Raw genomic sequence first — 14,506 nt, forward strand, 5'->3', positions numbered from 1 at the left:
GACAGACAGACAGACAGACAGACAGACAGACAGACAGATTACGTTAGAAATCGGCTCATTGTAATTGAAGAATCCAGACTTTAACCACTTCTGGGAAAAGTGGTATTTAACGAGACAAGTCAGTTAAGAAAACATTCTTATTTACAATGACAGTCTACCCGTGGAACAGTGGGTTAACTGCGTTGTTCAGGGGGCAGAACGATAGATTTGTACCTTGTCAGCTCAGGGATTTGGTCTAGTAACCTTTCAGCTACTGACCCAACGCTCTAACCACTAGGCTACCGCCCTGCCGCCCCAAAAGGCTGTAACGTAACACAATGTGGAAAATGGCACTGTAGGTCTGTCTCCTCAGTCAAAATAAAGGTTAAATTAAATACAAACATGAACACAGAGACAGATAACTCACATCAACACTTTCTCTGTTAAAACCTCTTAAAAACCTCTTAAGTCTACCCCCTCCTTTTTCGAACATTCTGTTAAAAATCGCGCAACTTTTCAGCGTCCTGCTACTCATGCCAGGAATATAGTATATGCATATGATTAGTATGTGTGGATAGAAAACACTCTGAAGTTTCTAAAACTGGTTAAATCACGGCTGTGACTATAACAGATCGTTTGTTTCATCAAAAAACGCAAGAAAAACTGCTCTCTGAAAGCTAAAAATAATTTCCATAAGTCACTTTCATGGGTTGTTAAAAGGGCACAAAATTAATTATGGATCTGCATGCAATTCCTACAGATTCCACACGATGTCGCCATTGTCGTCATTTTCAAGGGACTTTTTTCTTGGTAAATCCAACTAACTGGATTCCATTTCTTCCGGTCTCCACCAGGATGTTTTGAATGTGCACATTGGCAGCCATTGATTTGAAAACGAGGAGCTATTGAATATACATCGCCCTGTAATCATTTTGATAGATTATAAACGTTTACTAATACCTAAAGTTGGATTACAAAAGTATTTCGAAGTGTTTTGTGAAAGTTTATCGTCGACTTTTTTAATTTAAAAAAATGACGCAGCGTTTAAAAACAATGTTTTTTTCTGAATGACACAGCTTCCATGGAAAGCTATTTTGGGTATATATGGACCGATTTAAACGAAAAAAAGACCCAATAGTGATGTTTATGGGGCATATAGGAGTGCCAAGAAAGAAGCTCGTCAAAGGTAATGAATGTTTTATATTTTATTTCTGCGTTTTGTGTAGCGCCGGCTAAGCTATATCTTTGTTTACATCGCATTCAGGCATTTTGGGGTGTTGCATGCTATCAGATAATAGCTTCTCATGCTTTCGCCGAAAAGCATTTTAAAAATCTGACTTGTTGGCTAGGTTCACAACGAGTGTAGCTTTAATTCAATACCCTGCATGTGAATTTTGATGAACGTTTGAGTTTTAACGAGTACATTTAGCATTTAGCGTAGCGCATTTGCATTTCCAGGTGTCTACTTGAGACATCTGCGTCTCAAGTAGGAGCAAGAAGTTAAGGATGATGCAGAATCTAATCCCAGTGCAGGAACACCAATCAGCGGAAATTTCAGAGCGCCAACTATAGTTTTCGATAAAACTCAAACTTTCATTAAAACACACATGCAAGGTACTGAATTAAAGCTACACTCGTTGTGAATCTAGCCACCAAGTCAGATTTGTAAAATGCTTTTCGGCGAAAGCATGAGAAGCTATTATCTGATAGCATGCACCCCCCCAAAATACCAGAACGTCACCTAAACAACAGATTTTGCGGTAGCCGGCGCTACACAAAACGCAGAAATAAAATATAAAACATTCATTACCTTTGACGAGCTTCTCTGTTGGCACTCCTATATGTCCCATAAACATCACAATTGGGTCTTTTTCCCGATTAAATCCGTCAAAGTATGCCAAAAATGTCCATTTATAAAGGCTGTCTGATCCAAGGAAAATGCAGCTTTACACAACGCAACGTCACTTTTAAAATTAACAAAGTTGCCTATAAACTTTTACAAATCACTTCAAACGACTTTTGTAAACCAACTATAGGTATTAATAAACGTTAATAATCGATCAAATTGATCACGGGGCGATCTGTATTCGATAGCAGCAAGTCTTGAAATCATCGTCCATTTTTTCAACTTTCATAATTTCCTGGGTGCACCCCAAGACAGGAAGTGCCTATACGTCATCCCACCAAGGATAAACGTGCAAAGAAATGACCGTATTGGCGACATCGTGTGGAAGCTGTAGGCGTTATAAACGGAATCTCATCTATTTTTTGTCGCCTTAGACAATCCATTGACTGGCGGATGAATATCTTTTTTGTGTTTTTGGTGAACAGTTTTCCCTGGGATTTTAACTCCTAAACACGCTCTGTTATAGCCACAGACACGATTTTACCAGTTTTAGAGACTTCAGAGTGTTTTCTATACACACATACTTATCATATGCATATACTATATTCCTGGCATGACTAGCAGGACTTTGAAATGTTGCGCAATTTTTAACAAAAAGCTGCGAAAATTCGCAGCATCCTTAACAGGGTTTAATGTTTTTCAAATGTACATTGTTAAGTGTTTAGTATGTATTTTCTGTTTCTGTCGTCATTGGCGTCGGCTAATGGGAGTCCTAAAAAATCTAATTAAAATTCCCTGATCACCACACACACACACACACACACACACACACAAACACCCTCACACAAACACACACACCCACCCTCGCACACACCCTCGCACACACACACACATACACACACACACACACACACACACACACACACACACACACACACACACACACACACACACACACACACACACACACACACACACACACACCTGGCCATAGTGATCATTGCAGTATTGGAATGTTAATGAGGGGCTGGCAGGGCAACTGGGTCCTGGACTTCCTGATGGGCCGCCCCCAGGTGGTGAAGGTAGGAAACAACTTCTCCACCCCGCTGATCCTCAACACTGGGGCCCCACAAGGGTGCGTTCTCAGCCCTCTCCTGTACTCCCTGTTCACCCACGACTGCATGGCCATGCACAATTCCAACTTAATCATCAAGTTTGCAGACAACATTACAGCTATATGCCTGATTACAAACAACGACGAGACCTACAGGAAGGAGGTGAGCGCCCTCGGGGTGTGGTGTCAGGAAAATAACCTCACACTCAACGTCAACAAAACTTAGGAAATGATAGTGGACAACAGGGAACAGCAGAGGGAGCACATACTGTAATCAATCGTCACCATTCACTATTCAGAGCCATGTGTCATGACGTTGCCCTCTTTGGGTACAGCAAGCCCCATCCCCCACTTCCCTTTTGTACACCAAGCCGCGATGCCGGTTTAGCCCACTAGGGCACATTCCCCTATAATTTCTTGTAACCATTTCTTGTAAACACATTTACCTTGTTTGTTTGTTTGTTTATGCATTTCTGTGAATTACTTAGTTAGTAATAAATAAATGATTTAAGACAATTGATGTATGGATGACTCATAGTGGAGACTGGGTTTGTGCAGATAACCAACCATTTACAACGTTTGGAATGAGACTAACGTGAGGTAAAGTAAATAATTCATTAATTTGAAGACTAATTGATCAGATAAAATATCTGAAGTTATTTTAGGAAATGATAACTTTGTAATCTGAATATTTTTCCTTGGTGGCCCGCTTTCCTAGTTAATTACAGTTACATGATTCATCAGCGTAATACTAATTACAGAGAATCTTTGATAAAAACTAAAAGTCTTCAGTTTAATGATGGTAAAGACACGACACATGTCATATTCAATAAATGCCCCGATCCAGTCACATGCCTCCCATCGTGTTCTAGAACTCAATAGAATGCTCTGGTGACCACGGAAACCAACAACCACTCATCATCGATATTTATTTACAACACGTGCTGTGAGAACGAGAACTCTTTAACGGTGCCACAGGGGCCGACACAAAACACTCCACATTTCATTGAATAACACATGAATGAACCTTTATGTGCCTGTGTATGTTTTTTTTTTTTGATGAACACATGAGGTGTAAGCCAGCACAATGAGTTCCACTGATGTGTCACACTGTGTTCTCCCTCCCTCTCCTGCCCTCTCCCCCTCTCTCTCTCCCTCCCTTCCTCCCTCTCTCCTTCCCTGTCTCCCTCCCTCTCCTGCCCTCCCTCTCCCTCCCTCTCCTGCCCTCCCTCTCCCCCACTCTCTCTCTCTCTCTCCCTCCCTTCCTCCCTCTCTCCTTCCCTGTCTCCCTCCCTCTCCTGCCCTCCCTCTCCCTCCCTCTCCTGCCCTCCCTCTCCCCCCCTCTCTCTCTCTCTCTCCCTCCCTTCCTCTCTCTCTCCTTCCCTGTCTCCCTCTCTCCTTCCCTGTCTCCCTCTCTCCTTCCCTGTCTCCCTGTCTCCCCCCCACCCCTCTCTCCCACCCCATGCCTCTCTCTGTATACAGTAGCAACAGGCCACAGGTACCTCCCCTACTGTGTTTCAGGGAATCACTATGCACTATACAGATTAAGCAGCATTTTGTTCCCCTTGAGTCCCAAATAGCAGGTGCCCTACATGTAGTGCATAGTATATAATAAATAGAGAACCATTTGGAGTGCGGCCCTAGATCACTAGTACATACCAGCTGCCATAGAACTGGGCCAATCCCTCAAACTACCTGCCACACATACGGAGACCAGCATAGCCTGGCCCCAGATCTGTTTGTGTTGTGTTGGTCATTATGATGACAACAACCACAGGAAGATCAAAAATATATCTGGCACCGGGTTAAGAACAGACCGGGTCAAACTCTTAGGCCGATCAGTCTTCTTGTCAACTGTCGTTGACATGGTCTTAAATCTACAGCCGTGCTGGAAAAGGTCAAGGCGATAAGACGATCAGAACGTTGACGAAGAACATGACAGCATGTGTCACAATGCAAGGCTGAACTTTGGTGGATTCCTGAACACGCCAAGTTTCACTCCTCGGAAGTTTAAAGGTCAAATTACCGAAGCGTTGTGTCTGTTACTAAGTAGCCACTTCATTTACTGGAAAAAAAATGTGGGAAGGTTGAGGAAATGGATTGAGAACTTCCTCTGTTCTATTCCTGGATGTTTTGACCACATACAGGCTGATAACCCATCCACAACCGCTCGACCCTAACCCTAACCCTAACACCTAACCCCTAACCCTAACCCCTAACCCTAACCCTAACCCTAACGACTAACACTAACCCCTAACACTAACACTAACCCTAACCCATCCGCAACCGTACGACCCTAACCCCTAACCCTAACCCAAATCAAGTGTTTTATAATGCTGACTTACAAGCCATTAACCAACAATGCAGAGTAAATAAACTAAAGTCTAAATAGTTACACATTAAAGTAACAATAATGAGGCTGTATCCAGGGGTACCGGTACAGAGTCAATGTGCGGGGGGGTACAGGTTAGTCGAGGTACTTTGTACATGTAGGTAGGGATGAAGTGACTATGCATAGATAATAAGCAGCAACGTAAAAAAGGAGGTCAATGTATATAGTCTGGGCAGCCATTTGATTAAATAGCCATCACTAACACAGAGTCTGCTGCCCTACACACACAAACGTGAAATCATTGGCCACTTTAAGAAATGGAACACTAGTCACTTTAATAATGCCACATCAATAATGTTTATATATCTTGCATTACTCATCTCATATGTACACTTGAAGTCGTAAGTTTACATAAATTTAGGTTGGAGTCATTAAAACTCATCTTTCAACCACTCCACAAATTTCTTGTCAACAAACTATAGTTTTGGCAAGTCGGTTAGGACATCTACTTTGTACATGTCATTTAAAAAAAAATTGTTTACAGATGTAATTATTTCACTTAAAATTCACTATATTACAATTCCAGTGGGTCAGAAGTTTACATAAACTAAGTTGACTGTGCATTTAAACAGCTTAGAAAATTCCAGAAAATTATGTCATGGCTTTAGAAGCTTCTGATAGGCTAATTGACATCATTTGCATCAATTGGAGTTGTACCTGTGTATGTATTTCAAGGCCTACCTTCAAACTCAGTGCCTATTTGCTTGACATCATGGGAAAATCAATAGAAATCAGCCAAGACCTCAGAAAAACAATTGTAGACCTCCACAAGTCTGGTTCATCCTTGGGAGCAATTTCCAAACTCCTGAAGGTACCACGTTCATCTGTACAAACAATAGTACGCAAGTATAAACACCATGGGACCACACAGCCGTCATACCGCTCAGGAAGGAGATGCTTTCTGTCTCCTAGAGATGAATGTACTTTGGTGCGAAATGTGCAAATCAATCGCAGAACAACAGCAAAGGACCTTATGAAGATGCTGGAGGAAACAAGTACAAAAGTATCTATATCCACAGTAAAACGAGTCCTATATCGACATAACCTGAAAGGCCCCCCAGCAAGGAAGAAGCCACTGCTCCAAAACCGCCATAAAAAAGCCAGACTACGGTTTGCAACTGCACATGGGGACAAATATCGTACTTTTTGGATTCATGTCCTCTGGTCTGATGAAACAAACATAGAACTGTTTGGCAATAATGACCATCGTCATGTTTGGAGGAAAAAGGGGGAGGCTTGCAAGCCGAAGAACACCATCCCAACCATGAAGCACAGAGTGGCAGCATCATGTTGTGGGGGTGCTTTGCTGCAGGAGGGTCTGGTGTACTTCACAAAATAGATGGCATCATTAGGAACTAGAAGCACAAGCATTTCACTACCCTCGCAATGACATTTGCTAACCATGTGTACGTGACCAATTTGATTTGGTTTGATAGTGCACTACTTTTAACGAGGGCCCATAGTACACTACGTCAGGAATAAGTTGCGGTTTGGAATGAAGACTAGAACTCGGGCCCAAAGTTTGTCCTGGTCAGGTCACAGCCAGAACAATGTGTACCCAAAAAGTAGAACCAGACCAGTGAAAACCCTCCTACGTCCCTGCTACATATACAGATATAGACATGTTACAACTAGAAACCAGTCAGCCACGAGAAATCTCTGCTAAGTACGATACACAATGTATCGTATATGATCTCTCTGTAAACCCAGACACAGACAACAACTTAGTGTAACTAGACTGTGAAGAGACTAAGATACACTGCCAGACAATAGAACCAGATAAACTATTATATCTACACACTATCATATACAACAACACTATCATATACAACAACACTATAATATACTGTATAACAACACTAGCATATACAACAACACTGCCATATACAACAACACTATCATATACAACAACACTATCATATACAACAACACTATCATATACAACAACACTATCATATACAACAACACTATCACATACAACAACACTATCATATACAACAACACTATCATATACAACAACACTATAATATACTGTATAACAACACTATCATATACAACAACACTATCACATACAACAACACTATCATATACAACAACACTATCATATACAACAACACTATCACATACAACAACACTATCATATACAACAACACTATCATATACAACAACACTATAATATACTGTATAACAACACTATCATATACAACAACACTATCACATACAACAACACTATCATATACAACAACACTATAATATACTGTATAACAACACTATCACATACAACAACACTATAATATACAACAACACTATCATATACAACAACACTATCATATACAACAACACTATCACATACAACAACACTATAATATACAACAACACTATCATATACAACAACACTATCATATACTGTATAACAACACTATCACATACAACAACACTATAATATACAACAACACTATCATATACAACAACACTATCATATACAACAACACTATCATATACAACAACACTATAATATACAACAACACTATCATATACAACAACACTATCATATACAACAACACTATCATATACTGTATAACAACACTATCATATACAACAACACTGTCATATTCAACAACATTATCACATACAACAACACTATCATATACTGTATAACAACACTATAATATACTGTATAACAACACTATCACATACAACAACACTATCATATACAACAACACTATCACATACAACAACACTATCATATACTGTATAACAACACTATCATATACAACAACACTGTCATATTCAACAACATTATCAGAAAACATTTTTCCACGGCTGGCCATGCTTTCCACCTGGCTACCCCTACCCTGGCCAACATCTCAGCACCCCCTGCAGCAACTCGCCCAAGACCCCCCGCTTCTCCTTCACCCAAATCCAGACAGCTGATGTTCTGAAAGAGCGGCAAAATCTGGACCCCTACAAATCAACCGGGCTAGACAATCTGGACTCTCTCTTTCTATAATTATCTGCTGAAATTGTTGCAACCCCTATTACCAGTCTTTTCAACCTCTCTTTCGTGTCGTCTGAGATCCCCAAAGATTCGAAAGCTGCCGCGGTCATCCCCCTCTTCGAAGAGGGAGACACTCTAGACCCAAACTGTTATAGACCTATATCCATCCTGCCCTGCCTCTCTAAAATCTCAGAAAGCCAAGTTAATAAACAGATCACCGACCATTTCGAAACCCATCGTACCTTCTCCACTATGCAATCTGGTTTCCGAGCTGGTCACGAGTGCACCTCAGCCACGCTCAAGGTCCTAAACGATATCAAAACCGCCATCGATAAAAGACAGTACTGTGCAGCCGTCTTCATCAGCCGTCTTCATCGACCTGACCAATGCTTTTGACTCTGTCAATCACCACATTCTTATCGGCAGACTCAACAGCCTTGGTTTCTCAAATTACTGCCTCGCCTGGTTCACCAACTACTTCTCAAACAGAGTTCAGTGTGTCAAATTGGAGGGCTTGTTGTCCGGACCTCTGGCAGTCTCTATGGGGGTGCCACAGGGTTCAATTCTTGGACCGACTCTTTTCTCTGTATATATCAATGATGTGGCTCTAGCTGCTGGTGATTCTCTGATCCACCTCTACGCAGACGACACCATTCGGTATACATCTTGTTTGGACACTGTGTTAACTAACCTCCAAACGAGCTTCAAAGCCATACAACTCTCCTTCTGTGGCCTCCAACGGCTTTTAAATGCTAGTAAAATTAAGTGCATGCTCTTCAACCGATCGCTACCAGCACCTGCCCGCCCGTCCAGCATCACTACTCTGGACGGTTCTGACTTAGAATATGTGGACTACTACAAATACCTAGGTGTCTGGCTAGACTGTAAAATCTCCTTCCAGACTCACATTAACCATCTCCAATCCAAAATGAAATCTAGAATCAGCTTCCTATTTCGCAACAAAGCCTTCTTCACTCATGCCACCAAACATACCCTTGTAAAACTGACCATCCTACCGATCCTCGACTTTGGCGATGGCATTTATAAAATAGCCCCTAACACTCTACTCAGCAAACTGGATGCAGTCTATCACAGTGTGATCTGTTTTGTCACCAAAGCCCCATATACTACCCACCACTGCAACCTGTATGCTCTCGTTGGCTGGCCCTCACTACATATCCGTCGCCAAACCCACTGGCTCCAGGTCATCTATAAGTCTTTGCTAGCTAAAGCCCCGCCTTATCTCTGCTCACTGGTCACCATAGCAACACCCACCTGTAGCACGCGCTCCAGCAGGTATATCTCTCTGGTCACCCCCAAAGCAAATTCCTCCTTTGGCCGCCTCTCCTTCCAGTTCTCTGCTGCCAAAGACTGGAACAAACTACAAAAATCTCTGAAACTGGAAACACTTATCCCCCTCACTAGCTTTAAGCACCAACTGTCAGAGCAGCTCACAGATTACTGCACCTGTACACAGCCCACCTATAATTTAGCCCAAACAACTACCTCTTTCCCTACTGTATTTAATTTATTTATTTTGCTCCTTTGCACCCCATTATCTCTATTTCTACTTTGCACATTCTTCCACTGCAAATCTACCATTCCAGTGTTTTACTTGCTATATTGTATTTACTTCGCCACCATGGCCTTTTTTTGCCTTTACCTCCCTTCTCACCTCATTTGCTCACATTGTATATAGACTCATTTTTCTACTGTATTATTGATTGTATGTTTGTTTTACTCCATGTGTAACTCTGTGTCGTTGTATGTGTCGAACTGCTTTGCTTTATCTTGGCCAGGTCGCAGTTGTAAATGAGAACTTGTTCTCAACTAGCCTACCTGGTTAAATAAAGGTGAAAATAAATAAATAAAATAATACCTTTTCTGGATATTGTGTCAGAGGGACGTGTTTTATTTGTGTATAGTGAGCAGCCATTGGTCAATAGCAATGTGATGTTGCAGACAGAATATTTGCATAAAGTTCAGTTTTCCCCAGCAGTTCATGCTCCCTCACACTCATGCTTGCCTCGCCCAACGGTCCCCGCAGCACTTCGTTTCCCTTCATTGACAATGAATGTGCTCTGGTGTTTCAGTAACGAATGTGAAATGGCTAGCTAGTTACTGGTGGTGCGCGCTAATAGCGTTTCAATCGGTGACTTCACTTGCTCTGAGACCTTGCTCTGCAAGGGCTTTTGTGGAGCGATGGGTAACGATGCTTCGTGGGTGTCAGTTATTGTGTGCAGAGGGTCCCTGGTTCGCGCCCGGTTCGGGGCGAGGGGACGGACCAAAGTTATACTGTTACACCTGCAATGTGCTAATATAGATACTAATACTGTTTGATAACCGTGTGAAAGTTTGTTGCCTTGCAATTATCCTTGCTTGAAAAATGTAACAATTGAGGGCGCGGCTGGTCTTATACAACATTGCAAACATTGCCAAATTAAAACATTGCAAACCGTATTGAGGGGCTCTAAGTAGCCGGTGGACTGATTGATAAGCGGGATATCCTCTCCGAACGTGTAGTGCGGTGGTCTGATCGGCTCCGGGTCACTGGTGGTGATCAGTGTCGTCTAACAACTGAACCCTGCAGACAAACGTAGCCATGATGTATCCATGCAAGACGTTCCTCCAATGAGGGGCAACTAACCCGGGTTAATGATTAGACCCGTCGCCTAGCAACGAGCACTCCCCGTCTGTCTCCTGCTGCCCGTAACAAAAACAACAACGTTTGATCAGCCGTTCGCAAACCGCTATGGTTGGTTGAGCTAATGTAAGCAGACTCCTTGTCATGTAGACGACTTCTCTGGTTATACCAGCACAAGAAACTGTTTTGGTTCCGCCGGTTGGTTAGTGCGTATATAGGGAGGACTGATTTAGTCCCGGTACTCTGTTCTGAGACCGTGATTTAGTCCCGGTACTCTGTTCTGAGACCGTGTTAATGTATGGCTGCTGCCGTCCCCTGTCACAGCAGGTGACCAATGGCAACAGAGGTGCTGCTAGAGAGGGAGAGAGATGTTAGAGAGAGAGATGTTAGAGAGAGAGAGATGTGTGACCGGTTGCCACAAGAAAAAGGGTAACCAGTGAAGAACAAACACCATTGTACACTGAACAAAAATATAAAGTTAACATGTAAAGTGTTGGCCTCATGTTTCATGAGCTGAAATTAAATATCCCCGAAATGTTCCATATGCACAAAAAGCTTATTTCGCTCAAATGTTGATCAAACATTTGATTACATCTGTTAGTGAGCATTTCTCCTTTGCTAAGATAATCCATCCACCTGACAAGTGTGACATATCAAGAAGCTGATTAAACAGCATGCTCATTACACAGGTGCACCTTGTGCTGGGGGACAATAAAATGCCATTCTAAAATTTGTCGTTTTGTCACACAACACAATGACATAGATGTCATAATTTTTCAGGGAGGTGTGCAATTGGCCTGCTGACTGCAGGAATGTCCACCAGAGCTGTTGCCAGATAATTTTAATGTTCATTTCTCTCCAACGTCATTTTAGAGAATTTGGCAGTATGTCCAACTGGCCTCACAACTGCAGACCACGTGTAAACGCCAGCCCAGGACCTCAACATCTGTCTTCTTCACCTGCGGGATTGTCTGAGACCAGCCACTCAGACTGCTGATGAAACTGAGGAGTATTTCTGTCTGTAATAAAGCCCGTTTGTGGGGAAAACCTCATTCTGATTGGCTGTGCCTGGATCCCCAGTGGGTGGGCCTATGCCCTCCCAGACCCACCCATGGCTGCGCCCCTGCCCAGTCATGTGAAATCCATAGATTAGTGCTTAATTCATGTATTTAAATTGACTGATTTCCTTATATGAACTTTAACTTGTTGAAATTGTTGCATGTTGCGTTTATATTTTTGTTCAGTGTAAATACAATCCATATTTATGTTGATTTATTTTCCCTTTTGTGCTACAACACTGTACATAGCCCTAATATGACATTTTAAATGTCTCTATTCCTTTGAAACTTTTGTGAGTATAATGTTTGCTGTTCATTTTTTATTGTTTATTTCACTTTTGTTTATTGTCTACTTCACTTGCTTTGGCAAACATAGGTTGCCCATGCCAATAAAGCTCTTTGAATTGAATTGAGCGAGAGATCAGTCTGCAAGGGGCAGCCGGTGGATCAGTCTGCAAGGGGCAGCCGGTGGATCAGTCTGCAAGGGGCAGCCGGTGGATCAGTCTGCATGGGGCAGCCGGTGGATCAGTCTGCATGGGGCAGCCGGTGGATCAGTCTGCAAGGGGCAGCCGGTGTCTCGTTTAGAGGTAGAGAACATCATTCCCGCCCTCTCTTTGGTATTAGCGCAAAAGCAAATGGTGAACTCTTCTGGTGTACCGTTGCTCGTTCACCAGCACCATAGTAGTTGTATTCCGATCTAACTTGGCAATGAGTGAGTATGTTTACGTTGCCACTGAAGCCACTCGAAGGAGGATGCTTACAGTGTTCAAGAAGATTGAGTGGTTTGTTACCTAAGTACTGCAAACATCGGAGTGGTCAGTTTGATTAAATTCCAGTGTCTGAGTATTTCTGCATGCAGCATGGTCCTAATGCCTTGGATCCAACCATGGTCACGCTGTAATGTGTTCTTCACTGGATGAAAACATTACCACACTTGTTGTACCACTATAAACTGGGTTGTTTGAACCATGATTGCTGATTGGCTGAAAGCTGTGGTGTATGAGACCGTAGAAAGCATTTTTTACAACGTGCTTGAATGTCCTTGAGAACAGCCCTTAGCTGTTGTATATTGGTCCTATACCGGGTGAACACGACCATTATCACACTATCACCGGCTCCCACAGGTAGCATCCCAAATGATATCCTATGTCCTATTACGGTGCACTACACTCTTAGAAAAAAGGGTGCTATCTTTCAACTGTTTCAACTGTTCTGCCTTATTATTATTGGACCATGCTGGTCGTTTATGAACATTTGAACATCTTGGCCATGTTCTGTTATAATCTCCACCCGGCACAGCCAGAAGAGGACTGGCCACCCCACACAGCCTGGTTCCTCTCCAGGTTTCTTCCTAGGTTTTGGCCTTTCTAGGGAGTTTTTCCTAGCCACCGTGTTTCTACAGCTGCATTGCTTGCTGTTTGGGGTTTTAGACTGGGTTTCTGTACAGCACTTTGAGATATCAGCTGATGTACGAAGGGCTATATAAATACATTTGATTTGATTTGATTTATCTTGAACCTTAAAAGGGTTCTTCAGCTGTCCCCATAGGAGAACCCTTTGACAAACTATTTTTGATTCCAGGTACAACCCTTTTGGTTCTAGGTGGAACCCTTTTGAGTTCCCTTTACACGGAGGGTTCTACATGGAACCCAAAATAATTCTACCTGGAACCAAAGAGGGATTTCCTATGGGGGCACCCGAAGAATCCTTTTGGAACCCTTTTTTCCTAAGAGTGTACGTTAGAATAGGGCCTATAGAACTCTGGTTAAAAGTAGTGTTCTATAGAACTCTGGTTAATAGTAGTGCTCTATAGAACTCTGGTTAATAGTAGTGCTCTATAGAACTCTGGTTAAAAGTAGTGTTCTATAGAACTCTGGTTAATAGTAGTGCTCTATAGAACTCTGGTTAATAGTAGTGCTCTATAGAACTCTGGTTAATAGTAGTGCTCTATAGAACTCGGGTTAATAGTATTGCTCTATATAACTCTGGTTAATAGTAGTGCTCTATAGAACTCTGGTTAATAGCAGTGCTCTATAGAACTCTGGTTAATAGTAGTGCTCTATAGAACTCTGGTTAATAGTAGTGCTCTATAGAACTCTGGTTAATAGTAGTGCTCTATAGAACTCTGGTTAATAGTAGTGCTCTATAGAACTCTGGTTAATAGTAGTGCTCTATAGAACTCTGGTTAATAGTAGTGCTCTATAGAACTCTGGTTAATAGTAGTGCTCTATAGAACTCTGGTTAATAGTAGTGCTCTATAGAACTCTGGTTAATAGTAGTGCTCTATAGAACTCTGGTAAATAGTAGTGCTCTATAGAACTCTGGTTAATAGTAGTGCTCTATAGAACTCTTGTTAATAGTAGTGCTCTATAGAACTCTGGTTAAAAGTAGTGTTCTATAGAACTCTGGTTAATAGTAGTGTTCTATAGAACTCTGGTTAATAGTAGTGCTCTATAGAACTCTGGTTAATAGTAG

The sequence above is a fragment of the Oncorhynchus clarkii genome, chromosome 32, assembly GCF_045791955.1.
Source record: "Oncorhynchus clarkii lewisi isolate Uvic-CL-2024 chromosome 32, UVic_Ocla_1.0, whole genome shotgun sequence".
Taxonomy (NCBI): Eukaryota; Metazoa; Chordata; class Actinopteri; order Salmoniformes; family Salmonidae; genus Oncorhynchus; species Oncorhynchus clarkii.